The sequence below is a fragment of the Nelusetta ayraudi genome, unplaced genomic scaffold, assembly GCF_046127955.1.
Source record: "Nelusetta ayraudi isolate G7.1 ecotype Tasmania unplaced genomic scaffold, CSIRO-AGI_Nayr_v1 ptg000004l, whole genome shotgun sequence".
NCBI lineage: Eukaryota > Metazoa > Chordata > Actinopteri > Tetraodontiformes > Monacanthidae > Nelusetta > Nelusetta ayraudi.
Window position 1 is genome coordinate 4,217,266 of NW_027466054.1, and position 13,759 is coordinate 4,231,024.

Consider the following 13,759-nt stretch of genomic DNA (forward strand, 5'->3'; position numbering starts at 1 on the left):
CTCGCAGCCTTCCTCAGCGCACTTCCTCCGTCTATTCATCAACCTCCAGCTCCCCGTCCTCTGACTGCCGTCATCAGTCAGGTTCAGGTGCCTTGGAAGCAGACCTCCTCCACACCGACGCTCGCAAATGACACATGGCCCCGCTTGCAGTCACTCTTACATAACTCATCGCCGAGGCTGCCGCTTTCAACCTTTCAACTGTCTGCCTCCTCATCCATTCAGCACCGTCCTGATTTAAATGCTGCCTGTGCAACAGCTGGCCAGCGGACTGTGGAAAAGGAGAATGCCAGTATTGACTGCCAGGTCGGCTTGAAGAAGCCTGTAAATTCAGTTTAGAAAGTTCTGTGAGGTCTTCAAAAAAATATGACCAGACAAAAATTTGACTTTAAAAATATGAAATCAAGAGGAGAAACTAAAAGCAGAAAAGAACGTTCACAACCAAAACTCACTTTGGATCCAGACTGGTTCCAAAACGTAAAGGATTCACTAAAAACTCCATTTAGTTTGCTGAGAAAGCCCTCTCAGTTCAAGCAGCAAATTCTGGTCCGACTAAAAATGTAGGTCGCTTCAAGTGAGGCAAACGTATAATTACCCACAAGGCAGGGCATTGTGGCTAAACACAACCCAAACAAAGGCAGGTGCCGCATAGATGGGAGAAATGGCTTGTGGTTTGGTGTATAGTGAGGGTGAAGTTAATGGTCTGGCAAAAACGTATCACAAGCACTGGTGGATACTCACAAGACCAATGACGATTTCCAACTTAATTTAGGGGAAAAGGAGCCTCTGGGATTGAGTCACATGGTACAGCAGTGTCACACACAGGGTAAAAATAAAATATTTGATTTGTTTAAATGAAGTGGCAGTTAGAGAGAGAAAAGGAGCTTTTCAAGTTCAAGATGAAGTTCAAGTTTCCTTGGTATGAAGGTCTAGGTGTTACGTTATTCAAATGGTTCGCTTCATTTAAAGCAGAGTGTGAAAGCAAACTCGGACCAGCTGAATGTTGCAACCCCAGTTGTAGCCAATCTGCTTGTTAATTAGGTGTGAAAACGACCTCCGAACGCACCCTGCCTATCTGGAGTTATCTTGCTAATGAACAGACTGACACAATCAAAACATGCCATAAATCAGCACCAATTAAACTAACATGCAACATTTAGACTAGAGTAACAAAAAAAAAGAAGAGGTTTGGCCATTTCAGCTGGATTCTCTCCAGCAGTAAATGGTTTCTTCTTGTCTCTTGGCCCGTCTCAACCCTTTCAGGTTCTTTCAGGGAAATGCACAACGACAGCGCTGACAGACCCAACCTCCCTGCTGGAGGCAGTAAAGCCAGAAAGTCAATTACTGATATTACATGGTTTTTGAATCAAGGAGACTTCCTTGAAGTGATGTAAAAGAACAAATTGTACAATTAAAGTAAAGGTCACTCAAGTAAAGTCAAGTCAATAACAGAAGGCCAAGAAGAAGCTAGCTCTCTCTCTCTCTGTACACACACACACACACACACACACACACACACACACACACACCATGGCACAGTAAGATATCTTAGCCCATATGTATACCCAGTGCATAGCCAGTCATGGACACTGCTCAATATTCATTCAAAAGTGACTCTATTTCATGCACAAACATATAATTACATTTCGCAGCTTCCATGAAGCTCTTGCATAAGTATAGTCCTTTAAGTCTTTTGGTGTTGGATATTTGCTTAGATTCTTTGCGGTTATCATCAATGAAAATGGAAAATAGATCAAATAAGGTTTTTTGTAATGTGTTGATTTTACTCATTTCAACCGACAAACTGAAATCTGCACACTTATTTTGATTTCTGATGATCATCGAAATCTAATCTTCACTTTTTGTCTGTTGTAATAGCTACATGTTTATTTTCTAGCCATTTCCAATTGACATTTAAAACCACATCTTCTTTGTGTTGGCAGGTTTTTTTTTGTTGTTGTTTTTCTTTTGTTAGGAATGCAAGATTTCCAGTCAGTCTTGAGTTGATAATGATGACCTCTTTGGTCGAGTGCCGTGAAATAAAACAGATAAGTAAAATGATTTGAACCACCAAAATCATGTATTATTCGCTGAAAAAAAAACATGTTAATTTTCGAGCAATAAGCTGAGTCATAGGCAGAAATAGAAAATGCTTCAGGAAAGGGCTTCATCGCTCCGTCCATACCTACCGACAGCTTATTCAATAATTTACACCTTAATAACCTCCTGTGACAATATTATAACAGATGTGCTGGAGGGGAAAGTGATAGATCTGCCTCTCTGTTTCTTCATACAGCTTTGGTCCATTGGAACAAAAAGAGGAAACTTTGTAAGACTCAGCATCTGAGAGACTTCCCTGTTGACAGACAGACGGACAGATAGATAGATAGATAGATAGATAGATAGATAGATAGATAGATAGATAGATAGAAACATTGAGAACATTTTTTAGCCTGGCAAGAGTTAACTTTGCCAACAGCTAAAGCTGAGTGAAACTAATGTTCTTTCCTAAACAGAATAAGCAGTCACCGTGTTTTGTGAATGACAGGGGGAACAACATTGCTGCTTGATTTAGGACATACGATGCAGTTAAACATCGAAAATCTTTTCATTGAAATTTCTAGAGCATATTTCACCAGACTGTCAGCCATCACAGGTGGGAGTTTTGCTTGTCTTCAAGCAGAGCACATGAAAGGGGTCTCTGGTCCAAGAGAATCCTGTGAGCCAAGACTTACTGTCACGGCCACTTCACACTATATGTTATTTTTGACAGCCACTCAAAAGGGAACCGTAGCATTGTGAAACCTCTTAGGATACAGCAGTGAAACACTGCTGTTAAAGAGGCAGATCGAATCTAATGGTGCACTTTTGTGTGAACCATTTAGACACTGCCGAGACTTTGCAGTTTTGAACTAAATGCTGGTTCTGTCTAAACTTGAATTTCTTGAATGAGTAGTGGGGAGTTTATTTTAGATTTTTTTTATCATTATTATTATTATTATCGTGGCAATTTCAAAATTCTTTCTCTATGTTTGCCTCATCCATCGATACAACTAAACACGATAAATGCATCACTAATTTTACTTTATGTAACATTGAGCTCATCAAAGGAAACACATCTATTTAATTGTTTTGGCAAAAGTAATGACCTCTGAAACAACCCTCATCAGCCTAACAGCAGTGATTCTCAGCTTTTACAAGGTGCAAATTGAACCACAGTGATATTTGTGGAGGAATACATCAGGGTAGAGTCGTTAACAGTGATAGAGTGCAAATGCATCTAGTTGACCCCCCAACCCCCACCACCTCAACACAGTTAGATGAATGTTGTGTGACTCCACCACTAACAGGGTTTCAATAGTGCTGCTGTGAGCTTTAGCAGTGTTAAGCTTATTAGGTGGTGCCTCTCAGTAAGGTCAACGGAAAAGAAAATGCTTGCACCAGAGTTGTACAAGCAACCTCGGGTGGAAATGTTTCTTTCAATATTAGGTCCAGCTGATTGTGGGTCTGACTGATACAAAATGGAATCAGACTAAAGTTAGAGTATTTTCATGATGATTTCCTCTTCTGGTCTTTGCAGTCATTCACCAAGTGCAAACAGGATTTAGATATTAGGATATTCAACTACTCTGCTGTATGAATTGCCATGGACCACAGCATTGCATGTGACTACTGCTCTATTGTGGGTGGTTTCTAGACAGTGCAAAAGCTGAGCCATTTTTTATCACAAAGATTGTGTACTTTTTTTTCCCCCACAGCCTCTCTTGCAAAAATTGTGATGATAACGGAATCAGAAAGCAGGGGTCTTATTTGAATAATTTATGCACTTGTGTTTTGTGCAAATTGTGCCAACCATCAAGATCATAGTATTTGGTTTAAATCACAAAATCCAACAAGAGTACTGGTTTGCAACCAGTGTGGAAAAAGTGGGTCTGGGAAAGGACTGAGCGTAGCATCGGCACTCATCCAGAAGACCAGCAAGATGACGGGCCAAACGGAAGAAGAGCTACAAGAATATTAATAGACAAGAATATATTCATCCATCCCTCTGTGTCCATCTCTGTTCTATTCAGCTCACTCTTCAGCTCACAGGTGTTGCTGTACCTAATGTCCAAAGGAAAGGACGTAGACCAATCAGCAGCTGCAGCCTAATGAACACGGTTACGTTGTTTTTTTTATTTGGCAGGACATTGAAAACCAGATCTGTGAATGGATGTTAAAGCCTGCTGCCAGTGCTTTACCCCGGAGTAAATGGATTCATAAAAATTCAAGGCAGTTTCTTTTTTTAGCAGCAACCCTCCACAGCCTGCCGCCGGGAATGGAAGGCTGGATCAAATTTATGTTGATACAGCTCCTTCAAAACGGTGTGGTTCCGAAAGGAGGACGATTCCTTGAATGACACTTAAGGAAAAAGTCCCATTGCTGCACGAAAGGACAGTCACAGGATTGATTGTTTTAGATGTGTTTGAGGAGGAAGGGAGTGACTCTGAGTCCTCCTACGTCCAGCACTTCCAAGCCCCAGAGGGTGCTGAAATGTTTCTCCTCTATTCCTTCATCTGTTTTTTTTTTTTTTAAGGACTAACCAAAGAGGAATGTGTCTGAATCTGCAGGGTTATTGCTGGGAAACAGCAAAACTGGGAAACAGCAAAACAATCCCCCGTAGGCTCTGGCTGAAGGACACTCTCCTTCGCTGTTTCTAACATGGTTCAGGGAATAAGAGAGCGATGAAAACTTCCAAGTTATATGTTTAAGATTTTGATTTTCAGGCTGGACAGGAAGCTAGTCAGCAGCCCCCTGGTTTTGAGCTCCGTATCTTGGCTTGTGTGTTGATCTGAAGAAAACGAGTACAGGTTGTCATCCTCTTGTCTTGTTCAACATGTTATTGTACTGTGTCCTTTTCCAAGACACCTGAGATGATACTGTGTTTGAACTTGATTGTGAAAGCGCTTTCTTTCTCTTCAGGCGACACGGTGGCGCAGTGGTTAGCGCTGCCGCCTCACAGCAAGAAGGTCGTGGGTTCGATTCCAGGCCTGGGACCTTTCTGTGTGGAGTTTGCATGTTCTCCCTGTGTCTGCGTGGGTTCTCTCCGGGTTCTCCGGCTTCCTCCCACTCTCCAAAAACATGCATGTGAGGTCAATTGAACACTCTAAAATTGTCCGTAGGTGTGCATGTATGCATGAATGAATAATAACTTCAGAATCAAAAACAGTTACACATAATACAATTTTTGTTACACTTTGTATTAAAGAATGCCTGGCTCAAAAAAAGGAGCTGGCAGAGACTGAGAAGAAAATCTCCCAGGTTTCCTCTGGGACACTTTCATTGTCAGAGTCACCTGCATCTTTGCCCTGCTGGGCTCTTGGATTTAGTGACAGCTACTTTACAGTGAATGTTGCCGGCGTTTCGGATAAACATTTCACCTCATTTGCATGAGCATTCAGACTTGCACTTATCTGGGGTTTTAAAAACCTATTGCTACGTTCTCGTTGGCTGCTGCCGAGCTGCCTGAGGCACCGGCTCTCCTGCTGTTGTGGATCTTATCTGGACCAAATCCTTTTATGCGCAACATTTATTCCACCATTGGCAGTGTAGCCCGATATGCACACGTGGCCCACACACAGAAACCGTCGGCCAGTATGACAAATGTGGCAATTAAATTGTCCCACAGTAGCAAACAATTGTTTGCGCTGACCCCTCGGAAATGGGGGTTGTTCAAGGCAATGGGATGCAATCACAGAAGGTTAGCGAGCCCACCAAAAAGAGAGAAACTTGAGATGTGTTGCACTTTTTTTTGTCAATCTAACCATTTCTGTCAGACGGATGGAGCTCATAAATGTCAAAAATCTTTCATATTTATATTTGGACACATAAAAGATAGTTAAAACGCTTGATGTGCAGGCGTGTGTAAAATATTCATACAGCTAATTTGGCAATGTTCTAACTGGGCTTTAAGACAGGGGGAAAAAGTGGGCGGAAAATATGCAAAGAAAATACAATATGCCAAAGAGTACAAAGAGAAAGAAGAAATTCTCCTTTAACTCAAAGAAAGAAATTATCAGAGGCAAAAAAAAAAAACAATCTTTCTTCTTTTTAAAAACAGGAAAGTGTTGACAGCTCATCAGTGAAGACAGTCTTGTATAAAAATCCAGAAAATCTGAATTTCAGATTTTCTCCTTAACAAAGTATTCAAGTCATTTGACAACTTTCCTAGTTATTTTGAAGGAAAGGCACTGTAATGAGTAGACACTGAACCGTCTGTATTCTCTCATTTTTCCCTCCCTTTCACCGAGTGCAGGGCCGTCAGCGGTATTTTGAAGTCAAGCATTTTCAGTTTTGTTTTGACGCAACGTGTGCTTCAGTTCCTGGCGGGTGTTCACTTCAGCAAAAAGAGGACGAAGCAAAGTGCCTGGTGGGTGTTCAGAGCTAGAACTGCATTTATAATATAAGAATAAGAATAAGAATAAGAATAATAAGAATACATTCATCTTCTATACCTGCTTATTCCTATTCAGGGTGACGGGGGTCTGCTGGAGCCTCTCCCAGCTGTCTTAGGGCGAAGGCAGGGTGACACCGTGGACAAGTCGCCAGTTCATCGCAGGGCCACATAGACACAAACAACCATTCACACGCACATCTACGGACAATTTAGAATATTCAATTGACCTCACATGCATGTTTTTTTTTTGGACTGTGGGAGGAAGCCGGAGAACCCGGAGAGAACCCACGCATAACATGGAAACTCCACACAGAAAGGTCCCAGGCCCAGGCCCCGGAATCGAACCCACGACCTTCTTGCTGTGAGGCGGCAGCGCTAACCACTGCGCCACCGTGTCGCCATAATAATAATAATAATAATAATAATAATAATAATAATAATAATAATAATAATAATAATAATAATAATAATAATAATAATAATAATAATAATAATAATGAACTGACAGGTAATGCATTGGCGCTTGTTTTCAGCTTAATTATCTGTTGCTGTTGGACTAGCATGTTGAGTTGGATTCCCCTTCATCATCCTGTTGCGAGGTCAAACATGCCTCAAAAGTGCTCCTGAAGCAAAGAGGATCATGGATTTTTTTTTTTTTTTTTCAACCAATTTCTTTCGCATCATTTATTTAAATTTCACCCAAGGCAGCAGACCAACACGCTCTACGTATTGAGCAGACACATTGGACCTGGGGACACCTACGCAATGTCCACACACTGCTCCCCTTCAAATTGCTTGAGGTAAACTGACTCCTAATGAAGAAAAAGAAAACTGGAATATTTCATAAAAACTTTAGTTGGACTTTAAACTCTGAAGTGTGGGTCTGCGTTTTCACAGGGATTTGTGCAACAAGACTTCAGTAACGCATATTTACCGTGAATTGTGAACAAGTGTCAGTGTATCCACAAACAAGATGGAGTCGATTGTGTGTGTATAGTACAGTTAAGGTTTTATACGTTGAGACGATGACAGAATTTAAAAGTAGCCCTACAAGCTGGATTGATTTAATGCTGTACAGCTGAGCTCTATGAACAGTGTCCTCTCCATTCAAACATTTTTATGGGTCTCGACTTTGACTTGGTCTCGTTCTCGACATGGTCGGTTGATACCACCGGTTTGCCAAGTTTTTCTATTTTATGTGAACTCTTTAGCTAATGGGTGCATAAGATCAAGCTCCCACCGGTGGGAAAAGAGGTCACCTCGTCAAAATTCTAGACCCCAAAAATCACAAAGTAGCTTTGACATTTTTCCTTTATGTGGGAATAAATGTGCAAGAAAAGTTCTCATGTTGCGTCACCGCCTCAGGATGCGCCCTCAATTTCGCTTTCAGTCCGTCTTTTTCTGCACACGAAAAAACTATTTTGCACTTCTCCAAAGTGGTTTCTTCATCTTGAACCAGGCTGAACCACTTTCCCGCAAAGCAATTTTGTCGATCCCTGCGTTGGTGACGTGTGGATGACACCACTTGGCAACCCTTGTTGTTTTCATGCCATGCAGCCACACACACCTTGCCCTGCTGTTCTGAGACCAGATGATGCATTATTGATGTGCTACGCTTGCATCTCCGTTGTCTACTTTTTCTTTTGTTCTTTCCCTCAATCTATGATTCTGTTGCCAGGGTAGTAATGGGAATTTAAGGATCTGCATTGATTGCTGATGATTCTATTGTCTTTCCTCTGGCCTTGTCGCTCTTCTGTCTGGCTGAAAATACCTAATTAAACAAAGTGCTGTTTCCCTGTGGTTTACAGATGCAAACAAATAAAGAAAGCCTGTTTTTGTTTTTTGTCCCTTAAAGTTGGAGAGGGGCCATGCAGAATGTCAATGACTAACCACATCTATTTTTAGTTCCACTTTGATGAATTTGTCTTTACCACCCAAGTCCAACATAATAGCAAACACACACACACACACACACACACACACACACACACACAGTGCATGTAGCCATGATGCTGCATTGTCGATTACCTGCCACTCTTCATAAAGTGGATTGAGCCCCCAGGAGACTCATGTTATGTAATCCTATTTCTGCAGTCACGTGGACTTTTATGAATTACACCCATAATTTTAATGTACTCGAGCTCAAACCGGATTATCGTCAAGGAGACATCGGCGGCGTAAACCATGTGGACAAATGTGCCCTTCATCATCTGTGTAATTCTACTCAGCTGGAGATGTATGGCTATTGTAATGAGAAGCTGACATTTGCTCCACAGGCAGGGCAGCAGCGAGTCGTTAACGCAGCCGCTGGCTCACACTTGGAAAGTCACTGCGGCGGCTTTGTTTGACATTTCCAAACTCGATCTCGGGCCAAATTGCATAGTGCTGAACACCAAAAAAGATACAAAGGTACACTACCGTTTGAAATATTGGGACCACTGACCCGTTTCTGCATTGAACTCTATTAATAAACAAAAAAACGCAACAATGTAAAAATCCACAGTTGTGATTCTCCCGACATCAGCTGGCTGTAAAGTCAGCGTTCACATTTAGCTGTTAAACGTCACGTCACATCGCCGCTGTCACTTCTCGCACCTGTCACATCTTTTCTTCAGCTGGTTGAGGACGGGAGGGCAACTTCTGCCACACAATCATGACAAATGACTGGAACTGATCTGGCAGGGTCTCGGGGGAATATTAAATGAAAAAGTACGCCTGTCCTTTAGACAATAAGAAAAAAAAGGGACTTGAGGTATTTGAGCATGGATATTTATTTCCACACAGTGAGATCAGAATCATTCTCTTTGTTTTGTTTTTGTTGTTGGTTTTTTTTGTCTACATTGTGGTCCTTTATTGTGAGGCACCACAGTGATTTCCGGCAAGCTCGTCAGTCATAATTACAGTCCCTGAAGATGGAGACGGACGTTTGAGGGACACGCTCCATCCACCCGCCGTCCTAACTACAGATTAATGAATCATCAGATTTATTTTCCTTTCAGTAATTATAGTGACACCTCCTCTAAATTTAGAAAAATGACTGCTTGCTGCACCCCAAACTAACGCTGTCATCACTAAAGCACCATCATGTGCTCCCATTCGGGAACAGTGAGCACTGAAGAAGTTTTTACTTAACTGCAAACTACAGTCACTAGCACAAGTAGGTCAGTTCAGAGTTGTTATTCTGCAAACACTTGTTGGAACCAGTGGTTATTTGAATTCCTGTTGCCTTTCTATGGTCTCCAGCCAGTCTGGCAATTCTGACCTCTGACCCCTGACATCAGCAAAGCATTTTTCTGAGAGACTCTTTTCCTCTCCGTAAACCCAAGAGAGGGTTGTGATGTTGTGAAAATCCCAGTTGTATTTTTTGAAAGAAACCCTGCAGCCTCTCTGCCACAAAGGACCAAGTTCACTACATTTAAAGTTACTTCAATCCCCTTTTTTTTTCATTCTGATGCCCAGTTTGAACTTTATCAAGTTGTCTTTCACAGGTCTATGTACCCAAATGCACTGAGTTGCTGTCATGTGTTTGGCTAATTAGATGTTTGCATCAAAAAAGTTTGAACATTTAACCTAATAATGTAGCCATAATGTAGCCAGTGAGTGTATGTTCCCATCTTGTAGCTCAGTTGCACAATTTACGTGCCAATGCTGTTTCGAAGAATATGCAGATATCCACACCCAGAGTGCAATGGATCCTCCTGGTTGTAAATAGCCCACCAGGCATCTTCAACTGGAATATTTCTTACTCTGAATGAAAAAAAAGTGCAAGAGTGATAAACAGCCTATTAAAGTCCAATTGCAACTTGTTTTATTCCCTCACAGATCAGCTCCTCCGGAGTCAAACTAAATCAATTGCTAGCCAGCAGCTGTGAGAGAAAGTCACAGCTGCTGTGACTTTGCTGGATGTTGCCAACTGGAGACTGAGGATGACCTGACCTAAACAGTCAGAGACAAGAAGTCGCTGTCCCAAAGATCTCGTACTGCCAGATCAGACAACTTGAGAAGAAAACGTTTCACACCACATCTTGTTACCATTAGTATTCAAGCTGAAAACCAAAACTAAACTAAGAAGTTTCCGTGAAAATTAATTTTAGTCTTCACAGCATTGTCTTTAATCTGTTCATTGTAAAAGTCTCTTGCAGTCATACTGTATCCAACCATTCAGTCAATCTTTATATCACACCCATATCGTTTTCCTTCCACCTTGAGCTGAGCTGAACAGCATGCCTTTGTGGGATTATCCAAATCCAGATCGTAAGAATGTGGTATTTCCTCCAAGTATGTTCCAAGTGTCAAACCACAGTGACATAAACCAGCCCACTGTACTCATGAAAGGCTACGGAATATGTCAAATCAAGAGAGTAAGTGTAATTAATATTTTCTTTTGATGTTGACACAAATAAAGCATTTTCTACCAATTTTGCAAATGTTGGTTACCTCATTTTATTTGGATCTTAGTTACATTATGTAACGTTTCTTTATTTTATTGCCTTTTTGAAAAGACCCTTTGTAAACGTGCACTGCGTAAGAAAGTGAAAGAGAAACCTACATCATCTACAAACATATGTACATACATCAATAAACTTGGCGTGGCTTTGATGGCAGGAGCATTTTCTTCAGTTTTTCATGGGAAAAAAATGATAACAATGACAAGATAAACAGATATGCCTACAAATTCCCGGGTGAGAGCTAGATTGGCCGAAAATGAACATTTGCTCAATGCCATGTTCAAATCAAGCAAAAGTGATTCCTGGTCATGAAGTCAGTACACTCCAATGCAAGCCACAGATGCACGGCCACATTATCTGCTACTTGACAACAAATTTGCCTTATTCTACACAAAGTTTACAGTGTCACTTATTATCTGGTCATTACTTTGTTGATGGGGAGGCCCTGGTGACATTTTGTAACTCCCATAACTGTGTTTTATGCGGCAGAAGAACTGTACTTAATTTCAATATGGCTTCCAAACAGCAACCTTTAGCAAGATGAAATAAAAAAAAACAAAATAACTTGTTTGTGTATCCCTGATGCAGCCAAACCTTTTGAAACACACACACATAAGAATTCTCTGGCGAATATTGATTCACAATTATTAGGATCCGGTATAATTTTAAGCGTCTAAAATCTTTTTTTTTCACTGTTGTATGTGGTGCGCAAGGTCCTTAATCGCATCCAAACATCCTCATCTGACATTCAAGCTTTCTGTTATTAAATATGAACATGGTTCCCTCAATGGCAAAATTTATGAAAAAAAAATGTCATGGTGCTATTTCTGTAGCAGTTCAGCCACCTTGACTTCGAGACAATGGGCGAGTGCGGATTTTAAATGTTACATGTAAATGAGGGTTGATCCACAAATGTCACTTAGGGGTTCCTGCACGGTTAAATTAATTTTCACTTAGCTGTTTGACACCCATTCCCCAATAGCTTTCTAAAGCAAATGAGATCCGATAGATGCACAATAGTGGGTGGGGGTGGGGTTGGTTGAGGCGGACGGGAACAAAACAAAAAGCAAAAAGATTGAGCCAAGAAATAAGGTTGTGTTGCATTGGCAATTTCAAATTACTATAAATATGATGAGGATTTTTAAATATTTATATTTTACTATCTTGAGTCTCAAAAATAGTATAAGCTAATTTCGGTTTTCAATCTAGTTATGTGTGAGCACTTATTTCTCATACTTTTTGTATGACCAAGTCTTTGTTCCCACAGTGATATTTTTAGTGTCTGATAATGCAGCTTCAGTCCAGGCAGATTGCACCCATTTCTCTTTTCTATGTCAGTGCTACAACCAACGTTCTCAGGTTTCTCTCATGCACTTTTCGCAAACACCCTCCCTCCAGAGTTTTTCCTTCACCCAATCTTTTAAATTCTGCATGAGTAAGAGGGGCCTTGCTGCTTTCAGGCTGTCTGAAAACTTCGGTATATTACAGTCTGCAGTGGGGATATTGCTCAAGCCAACATTTACTTCGTTTTGTTTTGAAGAGCACTGGCCTTCAAAGAACATTGCTTTTGAACCTCTCATCCACAAAATACTAATGCACCAGGGCAAAAAACAATAAATGGTGGTCAGTTTGGCTCCAGCGTCCCATTTGTGAAGAAGAAGAAGAAGAAGAAGAAAATCATTCATGTACCAAATATCATCATTTCCTTTTAACATTTCATTCATTCAGTAAGCTGAATATGATGAAAAGAAGACCTTTATTGATCCCACGGTGGGGAGATTTGCAAATATGGATGGACAACTTACAAATGTAGCCACAAGGGAGAAAGAGAAAGACGGAGAAATGTCTTAATACCAAGCATCGACAGGTCTCATTGTGAAATGAACTGCTGTTGTTTTTCATAGTTAAACACCTATGAAGGACTGATGATGACCAACTTAGACAGATGACAGATGCACAAGCAGGATGGAAAAATTGAATAATTTAGGAAGCTGAAAGAGACACAACATGCTTCGCAACCTGAGGCAGCAGTGACACAAAAGAGACAATGCACTTATTTGCAACGGGTGGTCGAGCCAATCAGACATGGCTGTGGCACATTAGATAAGGTAGGGAGACCTGGCAGGACCAGGTGAGACCAACAAACTTGACAACAAGCCCTGTGTCCAAAACCAAAAGTTCATTAATTCCATCAAAGAATACCTTTCTCCTCCTAAATAGTTTTAATTTCTCTGTGTTGTTGCATTATTGCTGTCACAATGGAAACTTGACATTTCAATACTGGGTGCTATATTTACATTAACACATTAGACTTTGTGTATTTTTGGTCAAATTGTTTATTTGTATGTTTATTAAATGTTAACATATTATTCAGCTACGTGTATTTCATTTTCCATCACAAATTAAAACTTTGATTTGGTCTTTGTGTTTTGAGTGTTCATGAAATGGACATAGGTATTGCAGTCCAACATTTTTTTTCATTGATTTATTTTGTTTAATTGGCCTGTTTCTCACTAAATAACATTTGCCTTTGACTCATTTGACTTTTGGATGGTAATCAAACAAAATAAACCATTTCTGGGATTTTTCTCAGACTTTCCTTTCTTCTGCTCAGTATGTGGTGGTGTGCATTGTCGAGGTGTCAGAGAGACTTTGACTCTACTGTGTGGGAAAGACTAATTCTTGCAACACAGTCTGACACCACTGCAGGATGAGATCTCTGTGAAGCGCATTGGAGAGTGAGGAATGAGGTGATTTGGGGGGAATTTTAAGCCAGGAGGTCAGAAGCCACAGGGTCATCTCTGCCCTGTGGTTCCCAACAAAGTGGACTGCAAGAGGCTTTTTTTTTTTGTTGTTTTTTCGCTGCGCGAAGTAAGAT

General features: G+C 40.8%; 1 long non-coding RNA gene across 1 annotated transcript in view; it reads left to right on the plus strand.

Moving 5' to 3' along the window:
• LOC142900744 (uncharacterized) overlaps positions 1 to 6,849 on the plus strand; it is a 289,985-nt gene extending 283,136 nt beyond the window's left edge. Inside the window, exon 3 of the long non-coding RNA XR_012928927.1 lies at positions 6,751 to 6,849. This is a non-coding gene — a long non-coding RNA (uncharacterized LOC142900744). The remainder of the gene's footprint in view (positions 1 to 6,750) is intronic.
• Positions 6,850 to 13,759: the final 6,910 nt, after the last annotated feature.